General features: G+C 48.5%; 1 pseudogene; it reads right to left on the bottom strand.

Annotated features, from left to right (window-relative positions):
* Window positions 1-3236: 3236 nt before the first annotated feature.
* Window positions 3237-10103, bottom strand: LOC124691531 (annotated as a pseudogene).
* Between the last annotated feature and the right edge of the window lie 1967 nt (window positions 10104-12070).

The raw sequence follows: 12070 nt of genomic DNA, 5'->3' as shown, positions 1-12070 counted from the left end.
CATCGGCGGCAGCGTGATCACCGGCAATGGAGATCATCTCGTCCAAAGTCGGTTTGTTGGCGTTAGCCAAACATGTAAGCTTATGCCTCGGCAATCCTCCTCTCTCGCAGTCCACCAATGAAGGCGTACATGGCAGTGGTGTGGTCGACGTTTTCGCACTCGTTCCTGCATGCCAACCATCGTGTGAGGAAGTTTCTTGAGGATTCTCCCTTCTTCTGGATACAAGCTTGTAAGTCGCTTGCCGTGGCAGGTCTTTTGTAGGTGCCTCTGAAGTGTTTCTCAAAAGCGGTCTTCAGGTCGAACCAGCAAAAGATGGAGTTTTTCTCGAGGTCGCTGAGCCAGATCCGGGCTGGTCCTACAAGGTACAACTGGAGCATGCGGCAGGCGATATTAGGGGTTCCTCCGACAAAGGTTACTGCATTGTAGTAATCCTCAATCCAGGTATCCGGTCTTTCGGTGCCATCATAATGCTTCAGATTTCCGGGTAGCTTGAGGGAGCTCCTTGGCTTTGGTTCCTCTCGAATCATCCTGCCAAAGCACTTTGGTCCGATGTAGTCGGTTCTGTATTCATTGAGGCGTTCCCGCGCGTCGCGCGAGCCGTGACGGGGGACCGTGAGCGAGAGCGAGATCTCCGGCCACCACCTCCGCCTCCACCTCCGCCGCCACCGCTAGGTGGTGGTGAGGAGACCTGCGAGGGGGCCGATCCGACCTCTTGCTTCCGCCTCCGGATTCTCCCCGGCCCTCCCGGTGCCGGCTCCGGCTCCCGTGGCTGCCTTCGCCGTGACGCTGGCTGCCCTGGTCGTTCCGGCTCCGGCGGGGCTCCGGGTCGCGCTCCTCATTCCGGCTCCTCCTAGGCTCGGGCTCACGATCGTTGTTCTGATTCCGGCGAGGTTCCGGCGTGCGCTCCCTGTTCCGGTTTCCGGAGGGCAGCACGTTGTCGCGGATAACAATTCCACCATGCCCCCGAGGCCTCGGTGTTTCCGGCTGGACTACGGCGACGAGGGGGACGCGGGTAACCATTAGGCGGAGGAGAGGCGTTGCGGTACTTGTCTCGTCCAGAGTACATTGCATCCTTTCCCTTTCTCGGATCTGACGGTGGCGTCTTTGATGGTACGGGGATCGGATTTGGGTGTTCCCTGGCTTTCCTTCTGCGTTCCGAGGATCCGGTTCGCGATTCGTCATCTCGATGACGATTGTCGTGGGCGTCCTTCTGCGCAGGTGGAGACGCAATGCTCCGGGTTAGATTCTAACTTGCGCGAAGTGTCTGCCTTGCTCTGCTGTTTGACCGCTGAAGCGACGAGTGTACGTAAGTAGTTGATGTCAATCTCCTCGTCACTTTTCTTCAGGATCTCTGCAGCTTTCGTCATATTGTCCTTTGGGGTTGCGAATAGCTGCTGCTCCGTTGGAGTTGCGAAGGTGATCCTGCGGGGAGCTATCAACTCACGCCGGGCCTTTTCTACCTCTCGATCAGCTTCAACGATCTTGTCCTCCCAGTGCTTTCGAAGTTCCTTGACTTTCGCCAATCCTTCGTCCACCTCCTGCTCACGCTGGATGAAGTCTTCCACAAAAACTGCGGCGTGCTTCCTTTCCTCCAGCATGGCGGCTGCAGTGTCCTTGAATTTCTTGGCTGTGGCCAGGAGCTCCACTCTCTTAGCTTCTAAAGCTTCTACGTCTTCGGGAGTGATGGGTTTGTTAAGAATTTCCGACCGATAAACCGCATCCATGCCTGCTTGTGCGACCATCTCTTCAGGCGACAGGAGGCTCTCCGAGGAAGAATCCCTACGGGGCCGCTCCCGCGACATCGGAGATCCGTGGTGGGATGGCTGGGGGTCGGATTGAGCGCCTGCCTCTTCTGATCCGTTTTCTCCGAGCGCCGCTACGCTTGCAAGTACCGCTTTGGCCGGGCGGAGTCAACTTCGGGCTGGCCGCCGTATCCATACTCCTTCACCTTGCGATCGAACTCTTCGGTGTCCATGGACTCGGGTGTCTCCGGAGATTGGGCTTAGATTTCCCAAAATCGACTCTTCAGCCGGAGTTTCGCTTTCTCCGACAGCCTCTTGCTGATCCGGAGCAGCGTTGTTTTCCGGGGCCTCGACCTGCTCGGGACCAGCTCCGGCTTCATGAGGGGCGGTTCCGGCGGTATGGGCCAAGAAGTGTACGAAGTGACACCTTTGCTTCTCTAACACCTGGGAGACCCAGGCGGATCTGCATTGGTCTTCCACCGTTACTTCCTGCTCAGGGGCGGATTGGGTGGGTTTTGATTTTTTCAGATCTAAGGCGGAATCTTCGCTAGGAAGTTCCTGCGTCTCAGATCGGATCTTCGCGACTGCGTCCTGCTCAGCGGCGGTCGCGTCAGCGCTACTTACCAGTGGGTTTCCGTCGGAATCGACGGTTTCCCGATGAAGATGTGTATGCCGCCAACTCGGGACGATGGAGAGCTTGACGGGGTCGGTTTTAGCCGGAATCCAACACTCATCCGGAGGGACGATCGGCAGATTTCCGGCGTAAAGGACACGCCCCACAGCGATGGTGTCGTCGTAGCTTCCCATGGCGGAACCCTCCCGGTTCCGGCCTCCGGACGCCGCAGGCCCCACGGTGGGCGCCAACTGTCGTTGCCTAATCGACGGTACCTCGGAGGAGGGATCCTCACGAGGGGGAGAAGAAGTAGGGGCCATAGGGCGGAGTGCACACGGGACGGTGGTACGCGAGTTACCCAGCTTCGGAACACCCGCACGATGACAGGGCCTACTGCTGCTTGTCTGGAATTATCTGGGCGCTTTCGCGTTGTTACAATGAGTTGTGGTTGTGCCTCTAGGGCTCCCAGGATCCGGCTTATAAAGGCGCACATATCTAGGGTTTACATGGAGAGTCCTAGCCGGAATACAAGTTGCCTAACTACGGTACAATGTCTTGCCGTGTACGTCAAGGATCCGCCTTCCTCCAGGTACATGCTGGATCCGGATACTTCATGGGCTGTCACGGATCCGGCCTCCTTCGTAGGTCGGTTGAGATCCGGCTTCCTGTTCCTGGGCTGGACTTCATCCTTTAGGATCTACAGCAACTGGGCCGCCCGATGGGCCACATGCCTCACCACCATCTATGGGCCACCCGGGCTTGCCGGATCTAGGCCATGCCGTTGATATACCCATAAAGTATACCCACAACAATACCCCTTCAAGGGTTTACACAGTTTTCAAATTTGAGGTCTATGGAACCATAAACCATGTTACAAATCATTGGAAACACATAAATAAGGAGGTCTTCGTCATCCCGATTATTACAAACCATGGTAAACAAACAAGTCCAGTGGCCATCATTCAGTGATATTACAACTCATAGGAAGCAAATAAATCAAGCGTTCAAATTCCCAAATGATTACAAATGTGAAAAGCTACAATTTTTTACGTGCTCAAGTTTTTGCCAGTTCGGATGATCTACCTGTTTGCATGACTCAGTGAAGCCTCTGTCACAACAGCTCACTGTATAGTTCTCAAGAGAAAGCGGAAGTTCCGGAAGCGATTTAATATTCGGGCAGGAAAAAAGGGTTAAGATCTTGAGACACCTGAGGTCCTTAACATTGTCTGGCAAGTAGTCCCAGCAGCTGTACGCAATTCTGAGCTCGCGAAGATGAATGAAACAATCAAATAGTTCGGGACTGGGCCCCAATTGATCACATTTTTGGAGAAAAAGTGTATTAAGGTACTCAGGGCCGCCGTTCTGCACACCCACCATCCAACTTGGGTACCCCAGACCCTTGTACCCACTGATTTCCAGACTTTTAAGACCCCCTGGTGGGCAAAGACCCTCAAGTACTTCTGCTTCAACTTCTGATGATGAAGTCGTACCATCAAACCACACCAGTTCCAATTCCATCAGTCGTGTCTTAGCTGCTAGATTTGCTTCCTGTGCTTCATTCTTGCTTTTAACATTACCAAGATCTAGAATCCTCAGATTTCCCTGAAGCTTGTTTAGGTCCCTCATCTGTTTTATCTCATGTCCATGTTCATTGCTTACTATGAAACGTTGTAACGTCTGGAGTGATGTTAGCCTGGCAATGTTGGGCAGGCTTTCAGAACATCCAATGCTTATATGCCGCAAATTGGAAAGTTTGCCCATATCTATATTAGAAGGGTATTTCAATCCACCCAAGCCTTCTAAAATTAAAGCCTGCAGATGATAGAGATTGGTTAATGTTCCTGGTAAAATTAGCTTGAAATGGCCGGGAACCATTAAAGAAAGATGGCGCAGATGCTTCAAGTGTCCAATACTTTCTGGGATTTCTATTGTACACATGTATGTTTGGAGCATCGCCACAATAGATGTATTTTCGTTTTCATAATCTACGACCAGTACTCGCAATTTCAGCAGCTTCTCGAACACTTTCTGCAAGAATGCATCATTAGCGGATTTAGACAAATCCAGATCATGAATAATGAGAGTGCGCAAGTTCTTCAGTTCAAAAATCTTCTCAGTAGCCATTTTTCTATTGGCAACAAAAAGATGGCGAACATCACGAGGAACTTGTCTTGTCTGGCCATTCTCAATTCTGAAGCAATCATTCCCTGCCACTTTCTCTGCCAAATCATACATAAGATCATGGACTAAATATCTTGGGCGACCCCATTTTAATTCTCCTGGTTGCATGAATGAGGTTGCCAGTAACTCGTCAAAGTAACACTGGCCAACAACTTCCGGGTCCTCCTCTGGATTAGCGGTCTGTATGAATCCCTCTGCCACCCACAATTTAACTAATCTATCACGGTCCAAACTAAGTCTCCTGGAAAAGATACTACAGTAAGAAAAGCACCACCTGACCTGCTCATCAAGTTGCTGATAACTCCACCAAAGAGCCCCAGTAGTCTCATTCAAAAGGTCCCGGTCTCGAGTTATTTTCCAAAACTCAACATTGCTTTGTTGTTTCCGTAGTTGTCCTCCCACCGTACTGGCTGCCAGAGGTGATCTTTTCAACTTCTGTGCAATTTTAGCCCCAATACTTCTGAGCTCCATTTCACCTGAATCATCTGGATTTGTACTTCCAAGGGCATAATACATGAACAGTTCCAAGAAGGCTTGATCATCCAAGTCACATATTGGAAAAACATTACATGCCACACCAGGACCTAGATCTGAAAATGCATCTTTATTGCGACTTGTCGCTAGGATCTTGCTTCCTCTCTTTCCAACCTTCATTGGAGAAAGTAACTTGGATAACTGCTGCTGATCGACATCCTTATTGCACCAGATATCATCTAGTACTAAGAGGAATCGTTTGTCTTTTAGTTTCTTCTCCAATTCTTTTTCCAAGACATCAAGGCTATTGTATTCAGGACATGCTTTGTTCTTATCAACTTTATTTTTTTTCTTAGCAACTGAAGCTGCCTCATACATCTCTTTGAAAATGCCACCTACACTATAGTTCTGAGAAACATGAATCCACATAACAAGGTCAAAATACTTTTCATCTTCCTCATGCTTGCAAACATATTGCGAGAGGGTTGTCTTCCCAGACCCTGAAATGCCGTAAATGCCAATTACAGAGAAACATTTATTATTACTTGATCTTGAATTGACATCTTCTGTATCACGAAGCATTCTTGTTATCAGGTCACGATCCTCATCTCGCCCGGTTACCAATTCTACTGGAACTGAAGTAGTGCGTGTGTGCATATTTTTGGCAGTAACAGTGTTGCGCTTGCTTGACGAGTCTGCCAATGCAATAATACCCTGTGCTCTAACTACGAGATCTTCTATCGTGGTCATACTATCTTTCAAGCGAACATTTAAACGTCCAGTGAGAGTCAAACTCGGTTCAATATCCTGCAAAAGCAGACAACATTCTGATATTTAAATATGAAGTCTAATAGCAAACATTTTTTTTTGGAACATTAGTCCGATAGGTGGATACATGATGTCACGATAGGGGTACAACTACTTGATCTGGTTCATTGCAATAATCTTTGCATAAAGCTACTGCAATATGGTTATTTTAATATGGAGAACTTTGTAAGTTGCAAGTTGCTAGTTCGTAACTGTGTGGTGCAAAGTGGAATTTACTCCAAACATAATATTAATCTATCTATTGAGCAGCACTAGTTTGTACTAGGAATATAGAGAGCCACTTTTGTGCGATGAGAAATAAGCAACCACATACGTGCAAGCAACACATATTTTGCAAAAAAAAATATTAGAATGTGACCACCACTTTATTAAAGGTTTTTTAATGGGTATGGTAACATATTACAATTGTTGTATGAGTCTTCTAGGTTGTAACATGGGGGACCCTTTGTCGTACTTCTAAGTAGATAAACATTTAGCACTAATGGAACAAAATATTAAGCACCAACCTTTTTTATACAGGACGCAAAACTGATCGTTTACCATGCAATTTTACTATTTAGGCATTTCATATGACGATAATTTTTCTCTAACATTTACAAAGAATTATTACTATTAGAGATATATATTCCCCTTTTCTATATATTTGCATTCTATAAGGGGTTTTCTGCACTTTACACACATGTACAAGTATTGACCTTTGGTCCCCAGTGAATGATAGTTGCCCATTCACAATATGGTATCAGAGCTTTAGCTCCTCTTGCACGTAGCAAGTCCGTGCTGTTCTGCACCGCCGCCGACGTGTTTTCTGGCCACAACTACATCTCTCTCCTCCTCCCCTGACTTGATCAGGATCGAGAAATTGCATCCAGATTTCGTCAGATCGGAGCTCAAATCGAGCTCACGGGGACGCATGTCCCCGCGGCCACCTCCTGCCGTCAGCGCGGTCCTCCACTAGGTCGCCGCCGCGGCCCTCTCCTTGCCACTCATCCCCGCTGCATCCCGGGTCGGTTGCCGCCTGTCCCGGCTAGATCCCACACTGCCTAGCCGCGTCCCGGCTGGCCTGCTCCGCCCTGCCTCATCCGGCCCCAGGGCCTGTTCCGCGCCGCCCGCAGCAGGCTTTGCTTCGCTCCACCCCCGGCCGGCCCTCCTTCACCTTGCTGTCGGCTCCTGCTCGGAATCGAGCTTTGCCTACTCTTGTTGCCTGCTCGTGACTGGGAGCTCGGGCCAGATCTATTCGGGGTGTTGACAAAAAAAGTGTTCTGCAATGGCATCCTCTTTGTTTAGATATGTTAATATTCCTCGTTGTCCGGTGATGTTTGATGGCACTAACTATGATGAGTTTGCTGGCTTCATGCGCATTCATATGCGCGGTCTCCGACTCTAGGGTGTTCTCACTGCCGAGGTCTCCTGTCCGCCGTACCCCGTTGCTCCTGTGGATCCTACACCACCCATGCCACAGGTCCTCCCGCTGATGCTTCTCAGGATGATAAGGAGGCTGCTCGAACTGCTGAGGTTGCGACAAATGATGCTTATGAGCAGGAGGTACTTCTCTACACAGATGCCCTCGGTACCTATCGGGCTGATCTGACTACTTATACTCAGTGGTGTGATGAGGATGCCAAGGTTGCTGGCGTTCTCTCTCAGATTGTTCAGTCTCAGTTTGCTTCGAAGTTTATGGGCCTTACTACTGTCGCTGGGATGTGGTCTCAACTTTGTCAGCACTATCAACCGTCTGGTGATTTTCTCTACTTGTCTGTGGTCCGTCAGGAGCATGCTCTTCAGCAGAGTGACCTCACGGTTGATGAGTTCTACACACAGCTCTGTTGTATGGCGCCAGCTTGGCTCCCTCCGTAGTGATATATGTGGTACTTGTCCATGTTGCCGGACCGTGCGGTCTGACTTGGAGTTACCCGTCCTGACATCTCCTATCCTATCCATATTTTGGGTCAGTTTATGTCTGCTCCCACCACCGTCCACTATAGTCACCTTCTTTGTGTCCTTCGATATCTTCGTGGCACGATCTCCCGTTGTCTTTTCTTTTCTCATTTCAGCTCCTTACAACTCCAGGCCTACTTAGATGCTACAAGGGCTAGTGATCCATCGGATCGCTGGTCCCTTTCTGCCTACCGTTTTTTTATTGGTGGTTCCCTCATTGCTTGGAAGACCAAGAAACAAACCGCAGTCTCCCATTCAAGTGCAGAGGCTGAGTTGCGCGCGATGGCTCTCTTGACAACAGAGGTGACTTGGTTACGCTGATTACTGGAGGATTTTGGGGTTTCTGCTGACGCACCGACTCCACTCTTGTCTGAAAGTACTACTCGATCAGCATTGCGCATGATCCGGTGAAGCATGAGCTCACTAAGAACATCTGTGTCGATGCTTCGTTTGTACGTACTGATGTGCAGGATCAGGTTCTCTCTCTCCAGTATGTGCCTTCCGAGGTACAGTTGTCTAATTTCTTCATAAAGGCTCAAACTAGAGCGCAACATTGATTATTTCTCTCCAAACTCAGTGTTGTCGATCCAACATGAGTTTGAGGAGGGTGTTAGAGATGTATAGTCCAATTTTCTGTCTATCCCCACTCTATAAGGGGTTTCCTACACTTTACACACATGTACATGTATTGGCCTTTGACTCCCAATGAATGATAGTTGCCCATTCACAACAATTACCACCATTGAATTACTTTATGTGTGAATGCATTATTTATATTTACCCAAATAGGCCATTAACATGATCCATTCCACTAAAATATAAGGACTAAGATAACGAAACCATGCAGGTATGAGAAAGTATGCAGTTATATAGCTAGAAAAGTTGAGCATAGCAAGAGAAAAAAACCTGGTTTGAGGAGCCAGCTTCATCATCCGAAGTAATCTTGAGCCTCTTCTCTTTCTTTTTTGACTTGGAGCTGTTCTGCCGTCCAGCATCTTTTGGTGACGAATATACTCCAGTTCATCAAGTATGTCTTCCATGTCATAGAAAGCAGATCTGAGACCCATCACCATCTCCTCAAATAGTTTACTGTGGTTAATGGCCTCTGCTGCTTCTAGAGTAAGCGTCAGCCGAGGGAGAACATCCGTCAACAGGTGACGAAGCGTCTCTGCTTTGTCGGATTTGCAGTGGGACAAGACTTTGTCCAGAAGCTTGGAGATGATAGGCGACATGATCCAGCCTGCGACTGATATGCCCCATGCCACAGCTGGGAGAGACATTGAGGCTTTTCAGAGGTAGGAGGGATGGCATGGGAGGATTAGGCCATGCTGTTGAGAGAACTGACCCACGAAATGGATATTGTGTGTATTCGACAACTGGGTCTATATTAACGATGTTGGGAGAAAACTTGGGCCAATAATTGGCTGTGGGGAACTTGTGAACCCTGTGGAACAAAGTTAGTCAAATTAAGCAAAAGAAGAAGTTTGTCCAATTAAGCAAAGGAAGCTACTTGGCATGTAGAATATGACATGTATAATAACTGGCACCTAAATCAAAATACAAATCAAGAAACTAACTAAGCGAGATGGCTGACCTAACAAACTGGTTTGTTTCAGAAAAAGTTGAGCTTGAGATCAACATGCATAATAAACTACAGTATGTCGTCTACAAAGCGCATGCAGCTTTCGTGACAGTAGAAAAAATTCTACCCCATGTTCCAACAAGTTGCCACAAATTAAAATAAAAGCAGCTACCTCAAAAATCGCAATAAGTGGCTGTGCATGCACCAGTCCTGATACTAATATGTGATTTTGTCCTGATACTATTTCTATCGATGAGAAAAAAATGGAATTAAGGAAAATGACTGTTGAACTAATCTACCTAAGTTTCTGCATCTTCTTTGGTAAAATTTTAGATTTGTGTATAAAAAACCAGCTCACATCATGAAGATCATTACCCTTCGAGAGCGGCTCACACTACTCAATGAAATTTCCAAGAAAGATGGCAGAACCAACTGGCGGAGATTGGGCTCACCTCACCCTGCTCGACAACTGCCTGAAAGTGCTGCAGCTGGAGGAAGAGAAGGCCTTGAGGCTGGGCTAAGCCGTGGTGCGCCGCCCCTGTGATGTCGCGGAGCAATCACGGGCGGTCGGCAATGGAATCGTGAAGGATTTGGGGATTGGCGAGGGGAAGAGTAAGACCAAGGTATGCGAGATGCAGAATGAGCGGATGGGAGACCCAAGGTAGTCCGAGTCAGTCTCGAACAATAATGATCTTGGTTTGTCTCTTCACACTTGCAAGTGGGACGTCGGTCCAACAACATCCAGCTCACATGATTAATCAAAATACATATCAAGAACCAATTGGGAGAGATGTTGAACTAAAAAAACTGGTTTATTTCGGAACAAGTTGAGTTAGCGATCAACCTTGGATAAAATGTTGTAGGCAAAAACGAAAATAGAGGGTAATTCTGAACATATGCTCGCAGTTTTGGCTAGTCACACTATTAATCAGCAGCTACACAAGGATAACAGGGTACTGGCATGCACCTAGTCACCCAGACAACAACAATAATGCAACTAGCTAGGGGAGGATCTAACCATTAACTGCAGATAAAAGATAGAAGCCTCTATAAAACAATGCTAACTGCAATATTGAATATACATAGCAGGAGGAGATTCTTATCAACCAATGTAAAAGAGTTGCAACCAACTCTCATTTAGCCAAGTGGTGCCTAGGAGGGGGTACCATATATATATAGATAGATAGCAACCCAAGGCTGTTTGTTCCAGACATAAACCTCTAGTCTAACTGTGAGCTGTTACAGAAGCGCTCTCTAACTTGATAAACCAAGTTTAATCGGGCGAAGCTGAAAGTAATCACTGAGGAAGCATGCATTGGCTTACCCGAGCACGCATGGCGACGGCGCGCCCACGGCCAACACCAATCACCGACCCCTTGCCCTGCACAACAAGCGGAGGAAATACGAGCAGTTAGCTATCTTGTAAAGCAAATACAAAATAGTAAGGGGAAATAAAGGATATGGCTGGCTGCAGCTTTACCCTTATCCTGGCCTCTAGTCGCTTGAACATGGGCGCGTTCTTGAGCATGTCGGGTATGATCATGAACCTGACCCTGCTCTCCCTGATGAAGACGTGCTCCAGCTGCGACACCTTGCCGTCCTGCAAGATGAGGAGAAGAGAGGAGCCGCATCTCAATCATGAGTCGAGGAAAAGCGGAGCCGAAGAAGCGGGGGGCGGGAAGGTGTTGTTACCTTTGCGGTGAAGGTGATGTTCTCGATCTGGCAGTTCCAGTTGTCCTCGCACTCGATCATGGAGCCCCGGTAGACCTCGCCGGTCTTGAGCTCCACGGTGACCACGTGGCCCGCCGCCTCGTGCAGCAGCTTCACCGGGATTCCCAGGCTGCGGCTCATCTTGTCTCGCGGGCGGGGAGCGGAACCCTAGTTTTTTTTGAGCCGCCGCGGTAGAGAGAGACCGAGAGGGGAGAAGAGGAGAGCGGAGGCGGCGAGCAGGGCAGGGCAGGAGAGGGTTTCGGACAGGCTAGGCTAGGCTACTCTCCTCCGCGGAACACCTCCTCGTCATGTCGTCCACCGTCTTCGTCCCCCACCTGCAGATCGAGTCGCCGACCAGCCGCCGGAGCTTTTCCCCGCCCGCCGCTGGAGCTCATCGTCGTCCCCCGCCGGAGCTGATCCTCGTCCTGTCATCCATCTTCTCCGGCCCGCACCCGCAAATTGACTCACCGCCTAGCCGTCGGACCTTGTCCCCGTCCGACTAGGAGCTCATCCTTGTACGCCACCAGAGTTCGTCCCCGCCGCCATTGCACCATTCTCCTCCACCCACCGGAGAAATTTTGTGACACTGTTGCGTGTTGGGTGCTGCCGGATGCTCTGTGGAAATGATGAACTCAACAAGAGGATATTCCTAACTCATTGTATATTGTAATTGATGAGTACTTTATTTGCGTATTCATGTACTGCTAACTCACTGTGTTGTTGGATGCTTTGCCGGATATGTATTTCATGAGAATTTTATTTGCATATTCATGTATACTAATGGTGTTAAATAGTGATTATTTGAATCATAATAGTGGTTTTATATATTGTTCGTTACACGTAAATAGCCAAAAATACACATTCTGATCTCTGAGGGCATTTTAGACAAACCTCTAGTTTAGAGCCAGACAGCCATCCAAAGAGTAAAATTCATAACACAGATTTCCCTAGACAACAGCTTTTCCTGCGCATCTACACAGCCAGCTACAGCCAGTCACAGTCAGC

The sequence above is a fragment of the Lolium rigidum genome, chromosome 2 (assembly GCF_022539505.1).
Source record: "Lolium rigidum isolate FL_2022 chromosome 2, APGP_CSIRO_Lrig_0.1, whole genome shotgun sequence".
In the NCBI taxonomy this organism is placed as follows: domain Eukaryota; kingdom Viridiplantae; phylum Streptophyta; class Magnoliopsida; order Poales; family Poaceae; genus Lolium; species Lolium rigidum.
Note: the sequence above shows the minus strand (reverse complement) of the source record. Positions and strands in the feature narration are given on the sequence as shown.